Below are 15724 nucleotides of genomic sequence, written 5' to 3' on the forward strand. Positions count from 1 at the left end.
AGTTTTCACCGGAAAATGTCATCTAAACAAGTAAGTAACATCCACTTTTGTTCTGACCAACTAAGGGGAAAAAAGCATTGCAGTAAATTGTGCTGATTAAATCTAACGATCGCTTATTATATCACGTAAAACCGCGCAAATTATACTTTGTTTTCAAATTGTTAATGTTAACAACATCAGCATTGCGTGACTACATTTAATGGCCTTCTGATATTTGTCCTTGTTTTCGCACGGGCCCGGTTGCAGTCTTTTTTTTCTGTAGCCACTCCGAAGTCCGAACGAAGTCTTTTGCATTTTACAATGGGTGAATCTTGTCACTGGTGATTGTCGTTTGAACCTTTCTGGATCCGCCATCAAATTAATAATTTTAATTATATCAAGTGCTGTGAGAAAAGGCTATAAATCTCCACCTCCAACATCTTCACACGCAATATAGCCTACTAGCCGAGACACCTTCTTTATGTGGACAGATGTGACGTAATGACGCAAAGACATGCTCGAATTTCCCGCGGAAATCCACCAGTACCACTGGAATTAAAAACATTATTACAAGCTTACCGTTTTGAATCGAGCTAAGGCAAGCAGATCGTTTTGAACACTGGCTGGTTATGTACTTGCTCAAATTTGTTTTGGATAATTTTGAACCCAAAAAAGTTACGGACTGGAGCTTTAATGTAACTGCATGGTGATGGCATAATTATTTTGAACTGTTCATGAACAATATTAACCGCTGTCCATGTTTTATATTAGCATTACAATGCACTAGTAGTGGGGTAGGTTCTGTGTAGTAATGGCACTTTGAAAGACTTTAGGGATAAATGGTAGATTTCTAAACTATTTTGACTTGATACAGATACGTTTGTGGCTGTTATACTTCAGTTTGATACACACATTGCAAAACCCCTGACTTGCAAGTGGAAAAAGCTATTTCACCCAGGTAAAAAAGAAATATATTTAAATTGTGCTTATTTTGATATACTTAATGTATTTTAAGTGTACTGTATTAAGTGTGTATTAAATGTGTTATTTTGAGACAACTTCAAGTATACTAAGTGTACTTTTATATGTATTTAAGTTCAATTTTAAGGTAATAGTAATATACTTAATTGTTAAAATGGAACTATTTTTAAGTACATTTAGTGTAATTTAATAGCACTTCTTTAAATTGTATTTTTAATACACTTTAAATCGGTTTTAGAACTACAGCTGAAGTATATTTTTAGCTTCACATTAATGTGTTCCCTGTATATTTTAAATATAATATCAGCTTATTAATAATGTATTAGTAGAACACTATAAGAGCCACTATTAGTATAATAAAAATACATTTTTATAAAACCATTCAGTATGAATATATTAAATAATATATTTTAATGTATTAAAAATAAAGTGAAAAATTATCATTCAAAAATATTTGTATAAATAACACACTCTTTAAAAACTAGTAAACTTTAATGTATTACACCCAGTGTACATCAGTACAGCAGCATATGTAAACTGTAAACAAAATACATTAACAAAATACAGTGATCTGCAGAGGTACTTTAAACAACAACAACAAAAAAACCTAACTAAAGTTAATAAAGTGCATTTCTAATAAACTAGTAATAGCTGCTCAAACCATCTTCATCCTTCGAGAGGAGAGTGATTGGTCTTTGAGTTTGACTCGTTGCATTTCCTCCAAATAAGTGTTCGCACCTCAGACACTGTCGTGTTTGGAAACTGTTTGATCACAGTGTCTCTGAAAGGGGGGGAATATATATATTTTTTTTAAATTTAAGCAAAATTAACCTTTGCTCACCGGTTCACGTAGAAGGGCAGTCGTAACCTAGACGTTTTTTATAACACAGTATGATGTTTTGACATTTCCCTACATGTTGTACGTACAAGATGAAAAATATGTACTGTTAAATGTATTAAAAATGCATTAAAGTATATTTGTATTGTACTAAAAACATACTTAAGGACATTTTTAATACATTTAATAGTACATCTTTTTCACCTGGTAAAATGTACTATTCTTTAACATGGCATGTAATGCTTAGTTCATATATTTTAACAGTAGACATTCAATATAAAATGTTAACGTAATTCAGAAAAGGAGTTAATAAAATATCTGATGAACAACTGTGAAGTCTACATAGTATGTAACTGTATCAGCAAAAAAAGAGACAGTTTAACTGTTTAACTGAATAAGTACCCATCCAAAAAATATAATAATTATAATTTATAACGAATACTAATCTTAACCCCGCCCAGGGCGGGCTGCTCGCTCTCCCTAAGCCGGTCTTGCCCAACAAGATGGACCGTTTTTCTGCCTCAGTTCACCAGGCCGCATACAAGTCCTCGGTCCTCGGCAGATTTGGGACGAATTAGGGCAGCAACTGGAAAAAGGAACCCCTTCTCTACCCTTGTGGAAGGAGATCCTCACGGTGAACGACCTCGTCCTCCGTAACGCTCGGCAGGCCGTCCAAGCCTGCGGGCGCTCTATGGCGCTTTCTGTGGTGGGAGAGCGCGCGCTCTGGCTTAACCTGTCGGGCCTTCCTGACAGTGAGAAGAGGCGCATCGCGGGCGTGTCGGTGGAGCCCGGCCGGGCTCTCTTTGGCCCCGCCGTCGCGCTGATGCAACAACGGTGTGATGACAAAAAGAAGGAGGATGAGGCCTTCAAGTTATGCTTTCCTAGGAAGGCGGCCCCACGCCAGGCGCCCCCTGCGCGTTTGCCTAACCCACCTGCCATGGGACGAAATTTCTATCAGGGCAAGGAAAGGCCCAGCAAAAGGCCCCCCCCACGGCAGAATAACCCACCGCCTGCTAAGCACTGGGGAAAAATCGACTCCCGCTACGACCGCGGCTGGAAGACCATCTAACCCTACCCCCACCGACTCGAAACACAAGCGGCCTGCCTGATGCTCGGCCGATGGGGGGAACGAGTCCGCGTTCACTGGCCACGAGCTCTCCGGACTCTCTTCCTGTCCCAGAACCCTCGTTCAAAAGACGCAGGGTTTCCCGCGGATGGGTTGGTTCCCCTCCTCTCAAGGCTGCCCAGCCCATGTGTTTAGTGGACGTTGTGTGTTCCCCCCCTCGTTCAGGGGGTCTGGCGTGAGGAAAAGTACAAAAGCAGTGTCACCACACCGCATACACTCTGTTCCCCTCACCCAATTATTAAAGGCTTCGGCCCCAGTGTTTCCCCAACACAAAACAAAAAAACACATTAAAACAAACGAATCAAATGAATTCGTTAAGGAGAGAGGATCTCTCTCCGCAGAGAGAATTTATCTCCCTGCAGAGAAAGAAAATCTCTCTGAACCCCTGCATGTTGCCCCTAGTTTGTCTACAAGGGGGCGCCATTGCATCACAAATGAGCCAGCTGGGCATACACAACACCGCCCCAGCTCGGGTGGGAACACTCGCGAGTCACGAATGGGCTTGGCAAACTGTTTCAGCTCCCGAGTGGGTGATGCGTACAATAATGCAGGGCTACAGACTGCAGTTTGCAATGAAACCTCCGCATTTCAACAGCGTTCTCTCTTCACACACGGAAGAGAGCGCCTCACACATTCTGAAAGAGGAAATATCCTCCCTCCTAAACAAGGGAGCAATTCAGGTGGTGCCCCCCAATCTGATGAATCAGGGATTTTATTCTCGTTATTTCCTGGTCCCAAAGAAGGACGGCTCTCTCCGCCCAATCTTGGACCTCCGTGTGTTGAACAAGCATTTGAGGAAATACAATTTCAGAATGTTAACTCATGGCTCGCTCGCCCGCGCCATAAAACAGAACGTCTGGTTCACATCGGTCGATCTGAAAGATGCTTTCTTCCATATAAGCATTTATCCGCCACACTGGAAGTTTCTTCGTTTCGCCTACCAGGGCACATGTTACGAATTCACAGTTCTGCCGTTTGGACTCGCCCTCAGTCCTCTGTGTTTCTGTCTGTGTGCAGAGGCGGGCTTAGCACCCATGAGAATGTCAGGTCTGAGGATTCTGACATACATAGACGATTGGCTCATTATAGCCGAATCGAAGGAGAAAGTGTTGCAGGACACCTGCCGTGTGCTCGCGCACATCACATCTCTCGGATTCAGGGTGAATGTGAGCAAGAGAAATTTTATACCCAGTCAGAATGTCATTTTCCTGGGCTTGGAGTTGAACTCATTCTCCATGCGAGCGCGTCTCTCTCAAGAGCGCGTTCTCTCTCTAATGAACTGTCTGTCGCAGTTCAGAGAGGGGGCGAAAGTACAGTATCGCACATGCCTCAGGCTGCAGGGTCTGATGGCTTCATCCATCCAGGTTGTGCCGCTGGGACTCCTGAGAATGAGAGCGTTCATGAAATGGGTTTTGTCACTACATTTCAGCCCGATTCGCGATCTTTGCCGCTCTGTAACAGTGCCTGCACGGCAACTCTGCGCCACTGGATGAGCGCGGACTTTTACGCACAGGTAACCCCTCTGGGGACGGTTATGATGCGGAAAGTTGTGACGACAGATGCGTCCTTAACAGGCTGGGGTGCCACCCAGGAGGGCAGAACGGTGAACGGTCTGTGGCCGAGCAGACTACGTTCAGCGCACATAAATTATTTAGAGCTTATGACCGTATGGAAAGCTCTGAATCATTTTCTGCCTCGCCTGCAGGGACATCATGTTCTCGTACGCTGCGACAATACCACGGCAGTGGCTTATATCAACCGTCAGGGTTGTCGAAACTTCACGCTCTAGCTTACAAGCTTTTGGTGTGGAGCAGACGGGTTTTCCTGTCGTTACGGGCGGCTCATGTTCCGGGCATTCTGAACTCTAGCTTACAAGCTTTTGGTGTGGAGAAGACGGGTTTTCCTGTCGTTACGCGCGGCTCATGTTCCGGGCATTCTGAACAGAGGCGCGGATCTTCTATCAAGGGGAAACCCAATCTACGGAGATTGGCGACGTCACCCGCAGATAGTAGATCTGTTAGCAGGTAGTGTTATGGATGAGATTCGGACAGGCAACCGTAGATCTATTCACCTCGCGCAAAAACTACCATTGTCCTATGTTCTTCTCATTAAAGGACGTGGACGCGCCCCTCGGGGTAGATGCACTGGCCCACCCATGGCCCAGAGTGCTGCTGTATGCCTTTCCTCCCCTGTGCCTGATAATTCCCACACTGGCCAGGGTGAGAGAGCAGGGCCTGTCTCTCATTCTGATAGCACCCAGGTGGCCCAAAGCACCGTGGCTGGCGGAGATAATCCCTCTGTTATATGCCGAGCCGTGGCGCCTCCCCCCTCGCACGGACCTATTGTCCCAAGCGAACGGGGAGATTTATCACCCACACCCAGACAGGGTGGCCCTCTGGGCCTGGCCCGTGAGAGGACGAACCTTAGAGCACTGGGGCTTTCGCCGCGTGTGATAGCTACTATACAGAATGCCAGGGCCGTTTCTACACGGTCCTTATATGGCTGTAAGTGGCAAGTGTTCGAAGGGTGGTGCGATGGGCGTGGTCTCACATCTTATCAGTGCTGTAACGAATCTAGGTATTAGCTCAGTTGATATAGGGAATCAAAATTGATGAATCGGGGTTGTGATTCATCTAATTCGCAATACAGAATTAATAAAATTATTGAAACCGAAAATTAGATCAATTGTATACACTAGTGACCCATCATAATGAATTATGATTTAATCACTAATATATCAACAGTCCATTCCTCAGATCAATTATCAGAATAATTTTTAATGGAAATTAGTGTAGCTATCAAACAATTTGTTTGTCCAGCAAACGGCCGTAAGATTAACCCATCAACTTCTCAACAAACATTATCTCTTTCTTATTATTCGAAGAAAGCTATTTTCTGGCCACTGAAAATCACTTTCCTGTTCTTATAACATTTAGGTTACAAATAGTAACACAATTGTAAAGCTTTTGTAGCTTGGATCGGACGTTTCAGGGACTTCGAAATGTTGAGCAAACAGAAGCAATCAAGAATATATTGTTTTAATAAATGGGACTATGAGTATAAAAACACTACAATTTACACGAGTATGCATACACAAAATACAGAACACATAAAAAATACAAGATACGAATAACGAAATGAGAATGAGAGAGAGGGAGAGAGAGGGAGAGAGGATGAGCGAGAGAAAGTGAAAGCAAAATGTCAGGATGACAATTTTCACAGTTAACTCGTGAGAGACACCAAGCAATCAAATCACCTTAAGCAGGGGCAGACAACCTTAAACGCATTAAAAGCTCGATTAAGCTTATACTTGCATATAGTCTGTTGTGTTGCTGAGGCAAGAAGGCGCGTGTATGTGTCCTTTTGGAGCTGGGCGTCCCTCTTGGGCTTCCGGAGTAAACGGAGTTCGCGGGAAGTTTAAGTCTACTCAAAGTTAAAGTTGCCGGCTGTTCACTTCACTAAACGTAGGAAAAGTCCGAAGACGAAAATAAAGACAGAGAATAAAGAAAAGAAAAGAAAAACGGAGGAAAGACTCCCTAAGGAGTCGTGACACAACTCTCTGCTCTGGAGAAACTTTCTGGGGTCAGTCTTCTTATGGAAAGACTGGGTTCACGCCTCTGTTCGCGCGAACAACCAATGACTGTCCAAGAATCTGAAGCGGGAAACGTTTTCTTTGTCCTGTCGGACAGTTCATTAACATAGTTTATGACGGCGTTTAGAATTCAACATTTCTACCCAGAAAGATGGTACACATAGAATAATACATTTTACTGTAATCTCCTGTATATGGTTGGTTCAGTCAGAGCGAGACGGTTAAACAGATACCAAGAATGAAATATAAAACAGTTAAGGATACAAAGTTACATTAGTATGCACGAATAGGAGCATTTATAGTTCACTCCTTCACTTAGAAGATCATATGCGAAGCTAATATGAACTGGGAAACACACAAAAGTATATTGTATACATATGACATGCTTATATTCTAAGTTAATGTTCAAAGTTCAGGTATGTGTGTGCGTAAAGGTGCAGGGAGAGTTCGTAATCTCTCTGAAGCTGGCAAACGTGACTCGCGTGGAATGTCTGCTTTTCCTGCGTTGACTCAGCAGGCCCATAAAAGATGTCAAAGGGGTAATTTGACCTAGACTTTCTGGCTTTCAGGCTATAATTTGCATCTGAGAGTCAGGAGGTTAAAAGCTTTAGTAATCTTAGCAAAGAATGTGTTTAGAAGTAATGAATGAGAGAGTCATGATTCATTAATTCAGAACCAATGAATGAATGATCTGCTCATACGCTACAGTGCTCAGTTCCTGATTTTTTGTGTTTCCTTCAAGACCTCATGGACAAAGGGAGGTCTTTTTCCTCAATTTGCAGCCTGGCCACATAAAGGGAAGTTTTAAATAAGGTTAGTGCCATATAACTAAATATGTTGTGTCACTTTATGAATTACCTTGTCGGCTTTCCTCTGTACGCTGTATATGCCTCTACTATTGTGTATGGGAACCTCATTATTGTTCACGCGAGATCTGAGCGTGACTTCTCATCACGTGGGTTTCGTCCGGTAAATAGGAAGTGACTATGAGTTTGGCCATATAAGGAACCGGTATGCCGGTCTTCGGGAGAAGCATCTTCTCATCCACTAACCTACCGGTGTGCATGGGGATTATTCCGTGATTGTCTGTCCTGGAAGCGCCGGGTCGCCGTTCCTCCGTGGAGTGTTTAGTTGGCTCGCTGCCGGGATTACTTTGATCAGAGGACATAAGCCAGTCATCACGTTCATTGATCACACTCACGGACTTGACATTCTCACCGGTGAGGCTGATCCTAACATTGTAGATACACGCTGGACTATATGACTTTTCGCACGTACACACACACCCCCACACGTTCTCAACTGGTTGTATATAGTGGTGTTGTATAAGGTATTGGGTTGTTATTTAATGGTCTGTGAAGTAGTAAATACACGGAGGTTGTTTTCTAAACATATCTCTTTGTGTTATTTGTGATCTCTTGCAATTTAGTAACTGATACTGAACAGATAACGGGAACAGGCGGTCCTAATTATTTTGTAAACTCGGCTGTTTAGTACGGTCAGAGCGTTACATAGTGGTGGCCCGTCCGGAGACGTACTGTTGCATTGTGATATATTGTTTTCTTGTATGTCCATAATTATGGAGGGAGATACAAATGTGAATGATGAGAGAATTATTCAGAATGTAAATGATGATGACACCCATACTCTGACTGTAAATACAGATAACCCTGATGATAATGTACCGGGATCGAGAAGGGGTTCGAATGAGAAACAAGTTGCAGATTTCACTGCAGGTCCATTCGTAACTAGACGTAATCCTACCGGGGAAATAACATCTATGCTCAGTTCGTTGCATATTTCCGATGATGAGGGAAAATCTGATGATGATGAAAGCTGTGTGTTGAATGGAAATGTTCAAACAATGCAAACTGAGATTGACAAACTCAAAGTGGATTTATTGGCCCTTAGTGCTAAAGTACAGACAAATGAACATGGTTTTAAACAGTCATTTGAAAGTGCACTTAATCGTGAGACAAGTTTCCGGGAGGCAGTGGACGCTGGTTTGGCAGATTTAGAAGATAATTTCCACCGTTCAATAGAAAAGTTGGAGAGAATGGTTGCTGATTGTTTCCTGAGAAGAGATGCAAGATGGGAGACTCAAATGAAAAAGCTGTGATTCACCAGTAGTCCTTCTCTTTCTAGATTACAGCCCTACACTCCATCTACCTCCGTAACATCGGGTCATGATTATAGAACTTCCATGTCGGCATCTAGAGTCAAAATACCTCCTTCTAAGACAAGCAATGCTACGTATGATATAACTCCTGTAAGGTCTGTTCCAACTATTGTGCCTACCTCTCCAGTTGTTCCCAATATCTCATCCTTCTGCGGTCGGCCTCCGATTCGGTTGGAGTTTCCTTCTTTTGTTGAGTCCTGTGAGACTGCGGATGTGCTCAACTTCATCGAACAGTGCGAGAACTATCTCGACATCAGGCCGCTTCCCAGTGTGGAACTGGTCGGCACCCTGAGCACAGTTCTGAAAGGACCCTGAGCTGGTGGAAAGCAGAGAGGAGTAAGGTGACAGATTGGCAATCTTTCAAAAAGGCATTTATGGATGCCTTTTTACCAGATGATTATCTTGCCGAAGTGGAAGATAAGCTAAGGTCTCTGGTTCAGCAGCCACGTCAACGCCTAAGAGATTTTGCCTATGATTACCGAGCCCTCTGTCTTAAGTGGAAGCCTGATATGTCTGAGGAAGAGATGGTGAGCCGCATCCTCAACAACACCAACCCCAGGGTTGCAGGCTGTTTGAGGGGAACAGTGAAAACAGTGGAACAACTGGTTAAAGTGGGTTCAATGGTGGAAAAAGACTGCATGGGAGCTAAGGATTACTGGCAGAAGGTGGACAGTCAGAATGGGAGAGAAAAGAACCATAAGAGACCAAACGAACGTAATACCTCTAAAAATCTGGCTGGCTTATCGATCGCACAAACGCATCCTATAAGTTCCCTTCTGGTAGTGCCGGTAACGATAAGGGGCCAAGAGGTGAAGGCTGTACTGGATAAGCTGTGGAGACAGTTAGGGGGTGAAACGAATGCTGACCATCCAGTCCCCCTTCAATGGTTCATTATGGCAGACGGGAAGGTACATCAAGCTTTCAATAAGAAAACCATCTGTTACAACTGGCATGAGAAAGTATGTGGGGTGGATACATATATCATGAAGGATGCTCACCTGGCGTTTCCCTTGATTGCAGGCTTGGATTTCCTCAGAGCCACTGAAGCTATCGTGGATGTAGGCCAAGGTAGATATGGGCTGAAAGTGGGCAAAGGTTATATGTATCACTCCTTTATAACGGCTACCATAAGCCCAGGAGTGGCTATGATTCCGGTAGGGGAAAGAGGACACACTTCGGCTACAGTGAGTCTTTATTACGCCTTACCTTCAACATGGCAGCCATCTCTCGCTTCGCCGTTCGCTGGAGTTACTCCCAACTGGGACTCCGACAACCAGGAGGAGTTGCGGAAGCTGATCGAGACCTGGCCTCATACCACTTCCAAGCTGCTTGGGAAAACATCTGTAGAACAACACAAGATCCTCTTATGTGATGAAATGCCTGTGAAATCTAGGGCTTACAGAGTTTCTCCATTCAAGAAAAAAATAATAGACGAGCAAGTCGTACAAATGCTAAGTGACAACATCATCAAACCCTCTTTCTCTCCATGGGCATCACCCGTAGTCCTGGTCCCCAAAGCGGATGGGACTTACAGGTTCTGCGTTGACTATAGGAAGCTTAATAGTAAAACCTTACCTGACGCATATCCAATGCCACTCATCCATGACATACTGGAATCCATGGAAGGCGCCTCCTGGTTCAGTACATTGGACTTGCGGTCAGGATATTGGCAAGTGGAAATGGAGGAGGCTAGTAAGAGTAAAACTGCCTTTATCACTACCCAGGGGCTCTACCAATTCCGTTCTATGCCGTATGGTCTCAGGAATGCCGCAGCCACGTTCCAGAGGCTGATGGAGAAGATCCTAGCAGAATTGAGGGGGAAGATTTGCTTTGTATACATTGACGACATTATAATTTATTCACGGACATTAAAAGAACATGTACAACACCTGAACACCATTATACACAGACTCAACCAGGCTTCACTTACTCTCAACATGAAGAAGTGTCACTTCTTTAAACGTCAACTAAAATTCCTGGGACACATGGTGTCAGAGAGAGGAGTAGAAGTGGATCCGGAAAAGACCCAGGCGGTGGCTGATTATCCTCCTCCTAAAGACCTTAAAGCACTCCAACGTTTTTTGGGATTGGCGGGTTGGTACCACAAGTTTATTCCTCACTTTGCTGACATCACTGCTCCTTTAAACCATTTAAAGAAGAAAGGGGTAAAATCAGAATCAGAATCAGAAAGAGCTTTATTGCCAAGTGTGCTTGCACCCACAAGGAATTTTTCTTGGTACTGAAGCTTCCAGTGCAAATATACAAATACAAATACAACAAGAAACATAGTAATACAAATTCTAAGAATAAAATATATAAAAAAAAAAAATCAAAATAGTATAAAAGTAAAAAAGTAGGGTCACAGTTGGGTTTAGTCCGAATAAACATTTACAGATTATGAACATATTTACAGTATTTTGAGTAGTATGAATAATATAAATATAAATATCACCTGAGTTAGAGAATATTACACTAGACAGTGGGAGTCTAGTGCATGTTACATATTATGAACATATTTACAGTATTTTGAGTAGTATGAATAATATAAATATAAATATCACCTGAGTTAGAGAATATTGCACTAGACAGTGGGAGTATTGCACTTACAGGCATATGCCTTGGGGGGCATGTTAAGTGTTCAGAAGGGAAATGGCCTGTGGAAAGAAACTGTTCCTGTGCCTGGATGTTCTTGTGGCCAGTGATCTGTGTCGCCGTCCTGACGGTAACAGTTCAAACAGGGGGTGTCCAGGGTGAGTGGAGTCTGTGATGATTTTACCTGCTCTCTTCCTCACTCTGGAGGAGTACAGGTCCTGGAGGGTTGGCAGGGGGGCACCAATAATCCTCTCTGCAGTCCGGACTGTCCGTTGTAGTCTCCTGATGTCCGATTTGGTAGCTGAACCAAACCAGACAGTGATGGAAGTGCTGAGGTCCGGTTGCATTCCAAAAAATTGCAAAAAACGGTGTTGCAAAAAATTGGAATGAACTCCTGAGTGCCAAATCAGTCTGGAGACTATCAAGCAGAGATTGCAAGATCCACCTGTCTTAATGCAACCGGACCTCAGTCAACCAGTGATGGAGTACTCGAGTCCTGGACTCGGACTCGAGTCCGACTCGAGTCCCTATTCTCTGGACTCGAGTCCGACTCGAGACTCTATTCTCAGGACTCGTGACTTGACTTGGACTCGCGGACTGATGACTCGTTCTTGGACTCGGACTCGAGGATATAAAATCGGACTTGAGCATTCATCAAATGAATGACGTTGGATGAAGTTTCTGACTAAATAGGATTTAAAATTTGATATAAGATGTTACACTTTTCCTGTTTTGGGCTCCAAGACCGGACGGGATCTCTTTTTTTCCTGCATATATGAACGAGCAGAGAGAAAGCCCCAGCCGCGCGCGCCCTCTCATCGTCTTCAAACAACACGAGCGGTGCTCCCTCCTCACGCATATTAATCAAAATCAATAGAGTGCCGAAGTTATGACGTCACTTTGTAGGCCAAAACGCGGAAGTGAGTTAGCATTTTAGCACTACGGGTTCCCTCGCCCTAAAGTCTATGGGTTTTTTGAATGGGTTTTTGCTAAATCGCCTGAAATAAGGTCTGTGGTTAACAAAGCCTCTAAATATTTTCACGTTTTGATCTATGACATAAAACACACCAGTTATAACCTGCTTGTGATTTTTTTAAACTTTATTGTGTCTTAAAAACGGTGGTTGCTAACAAGTTGCTAAAAGGGACTACATCCTTTGGCGGAGACTTTAGACGTCATCATGACAAACATGAAATCTCTCACTAGCCCGCGTTTCAGCTTCACGTTCTTAGAAGTTTACCTTTCAGTTAATATAGCCTACATAACGTTATTTTTGTTTTGTCCCGAGATGCAACCACAAGTCATCGAATGAAATCTCGTTTGTTTTCCGTCCGATGTTATCCAGCGGAGACTCTGGGTTCGTGCCAGATGGAGTAAAAAAGGCTAGCAGTAGCAAGAATAAACGTTTTTCATAACCAAATCAACAGCTAAAATACCTTTTGTCTTTCTCTTAAAATATCTAAAAGCTTGTTTACTTTGCCACTGTTTAATAGATTAGATCCGCTGCAGTTTTATTAAAGGCTAACGTTACGTTGAGAAATGTGTTTAATTAAAATATTCAAAATAATACCTGGTTTATTGACTTTTATTGTAACTTGTTTGGATATAATTATAGAAAGGGTGGGTCCTGCACCTTGTGAACTTGGCTTTTACCCACCTATAATAATATGATTGTATTTGTAAACAGCATTGCCGGTAGTTAAAGCAGGCAATGATATTAATCTTTGTTATTTTAGTAGTAAATGTTAACTATATTTAATGTGCTATATAAACGTGGACAATTCCCAGAGAACACGCTGATATGTATAGCCTTAATGCACTGTAAGTTGACTGTCTGACAAATACACAAATTAAATGTTAAACTATTGCATACTACTTGTATACTATTGTAACTACACTCCAGTCAGCTCACAGTAATGTGAATGTGAGATAAAATTTACTACACAGGCTCTCACATTGGGGCTTGTGGATTACCAGGTAAAAATAGAAAATGTTAACAAAATGAGGTTTATTTAGGGAACATATATGGTTTAATTATAATATATTATAATAAGCATTTGCTATTGACAATTCTCTTTAAATTCAACATATATAATTATATACAACTATTATATTAAATGTTTGGAATTGAACTGCGTTATGCTTGTTCAGAGATTATTTGTATAGTTATCTTAAATACATATTATAACTCCTCTATCTCTCCCTAGTTTTACTTACTCGATTAACCTTGTACCTCATGCTGGCCCTTACAATACCGGCAAGTAAACCAGCATCTAAGCTGCACTGTTCATGTCCAGATTTATAGTTGTTCTCTCTTCGATCTATGGTTTTTCTATCGTCTAAGAAAAAGGACATGGAAATTGATACGGCCATAGCTAACGTTAGTGCTTCTGAGATGGTTAAAGCGCGTTTTTTTTCCTGGCGAATTAGCAAATGGTATGCAAACATACAATCAAACATAATACAGTGAAAGATAATCTTTAAAGTTTATTTGGGGCACAATGATCAGGCATAATAATCTTAATCACAAAGAAAATAATATTAAGGTTTATATAAACTAACAAAATAATAAACGAATAAATAAAACATTAACAAAAGATTTAAAAAATCTCAGAGAGGCACGCATAAACAAAATTAGTTTCTAACATTTTTTGAAAAACAGAAGGGGCAATATTTCTCATGAAAAAGTGGATAAGTGTTCATACCATAGACTGTAAAAATAGGTTCATACCATAGACTGTAAAACATAGGTTCATACACAGTGCAGATCATAATGAGCGAGCGAGTGAGTGAGTTTGAGGAAGCTTGATGATGACGTTGATCCGCGACCATGGTGTGCTGTAGTCCGTTGATAGCCTACCGTTAGCATTTTATATCCGACGGCTTTATTTAGGCTTCAAAATGTATACATTTTGGATTAACTTGTAAAGATTATCTTGATAGACAAAACGTGTAAGGGTCACAACTCTTTGTTGAACACAGATCTTATTTTTTGCGATTTTCCAAAAGTCTATGGGGAAAATGCATTGCTTTTTGATCGAGGGAACCCATGCGCCGCTAACTTCCGGGTTGGCCTACAAAGTGACGTCATTACTTCGGCACTCTATTGACACGATAGTAAAAGGTCGGAAGACCGAAGTTTCACGTAGATCATTCAGAGATTTTTTTCTCCTGAATTACCGCGAGGTGTGAATTGTGCTGAAAAAAAACAAAAAACGTTTGCCTTATCTTCTCTGAAAAGCGTTCCGCACATTCAGCTGACATTAGCCACAATTTCAATAAACGAAAAGACCTATCTAGTGATGAAATGTTTTCTGTGTTGACACAAATCTTGTCCTGTCCTAAACTGCCGAGATAATCACACAAGGCGTGCCGTATAGGCTACACGTCCATTAATGACACGTCCGATTCGCGAACTAATGACTCCTTTGAACGATTCACTTTAATGAATGGTTAAAACAACTGACCATCTGTCCAACAACGAACTCACGAGACGTCTGAATCGGTGTATAACAAATCGGTAACACTTTACAATATGTTCCATTTATTAAACTCTAGTTAACTACATTAGTTAACATTTAGGCTACTATTAATAAACTGCACTTCTACAGCATTGTTAATGTTAATTTCAACATTTAGCCTACTAATAGCCTACATTATTGAAATCTAATTTTTTATTTATATTTATTTATATTGTATTTATTATTTATAATTGTCAACACAGTGGTGTCATTTTTGTTTAATGTAGACCCTCTTTTATAATTATATCAGCTCTTTAAAGGTGCCAGAGTAGAGAAATGTTGGCAGTCTTGAAATATAACACAGACTCAACCTTGATGACTCGACTCGGACTCGAACACTGGGGACTCGAGACTCGACTCGGACTCGAACTCAGGTAATGGTGACTCGACTCGGACTCGACTCGGTCTCTTCTTTGGTGACTCGGACTTGGACTCGGACTCGAACACGGGGACTCGAGACTTGACTCGGACTCGACAATTGGTGACTCGACTACAACACTGCAGTCAACCCTTTCAGGTTCACACTGATGCAAGTGATGTTGGACTAGGGGCTATTATCTCCCAACTTACACCAGAGGGGGAAAGGGTAATAGCCTATGTGTCCAGAACCTTGAGAGGACCAGAATTAAACTATTCCACATCTGAAAAAGAGTGTCTCGCAGTGGTCTGGGCAGTGGAAAAATGGAGACATTATCTGGAAGGAAGGCCTTTTGACATTTATAGTGATCATTCTGCATTAACGTGGGCTTTCAATTGCCCCAAAACCTCTTCAAGGTTAACCCGGTGGACGTTGAGACTGTAGTGGATTTTTCCCTAAACCCAACTATTTAGAATAAAACTGTTGCGTCTACTCATCGACACAGAGCGTCTACAAATCGACACTTAATAAATAAAACTGTTGCGTCTACTCATCAAC

The 15724-nt window shown here is 42.1% G+C and overlaps 1 long non-coding RNA gene across 1 annotated transcript in view; it reads left to right on the forward strand.

The window, feature by feature from the left end:
- Nucleotides 1-15724, forward strand: part of LOC309475698 — a 246011-nt gene that overhangs the window by 158167 nt on the left and 72120 nt on the right. The gene's annotated exons all lie outside the window — the stretch shown is intronic.

Source organism: Leuciscus leuciscus (assembly GCF_965113295.1).
Source record: "Leuciscus leuciscus genome assembly, chromosome: 15".
In the NCBI taxonomy this organism is placed as follows: domain Eukaryota; kingdom Metazoa; phylum Chordata; class Actinopteri; order Cypriniformes; family Leuciscidae; genus Leuciscus; species Leuciscus leuciscus.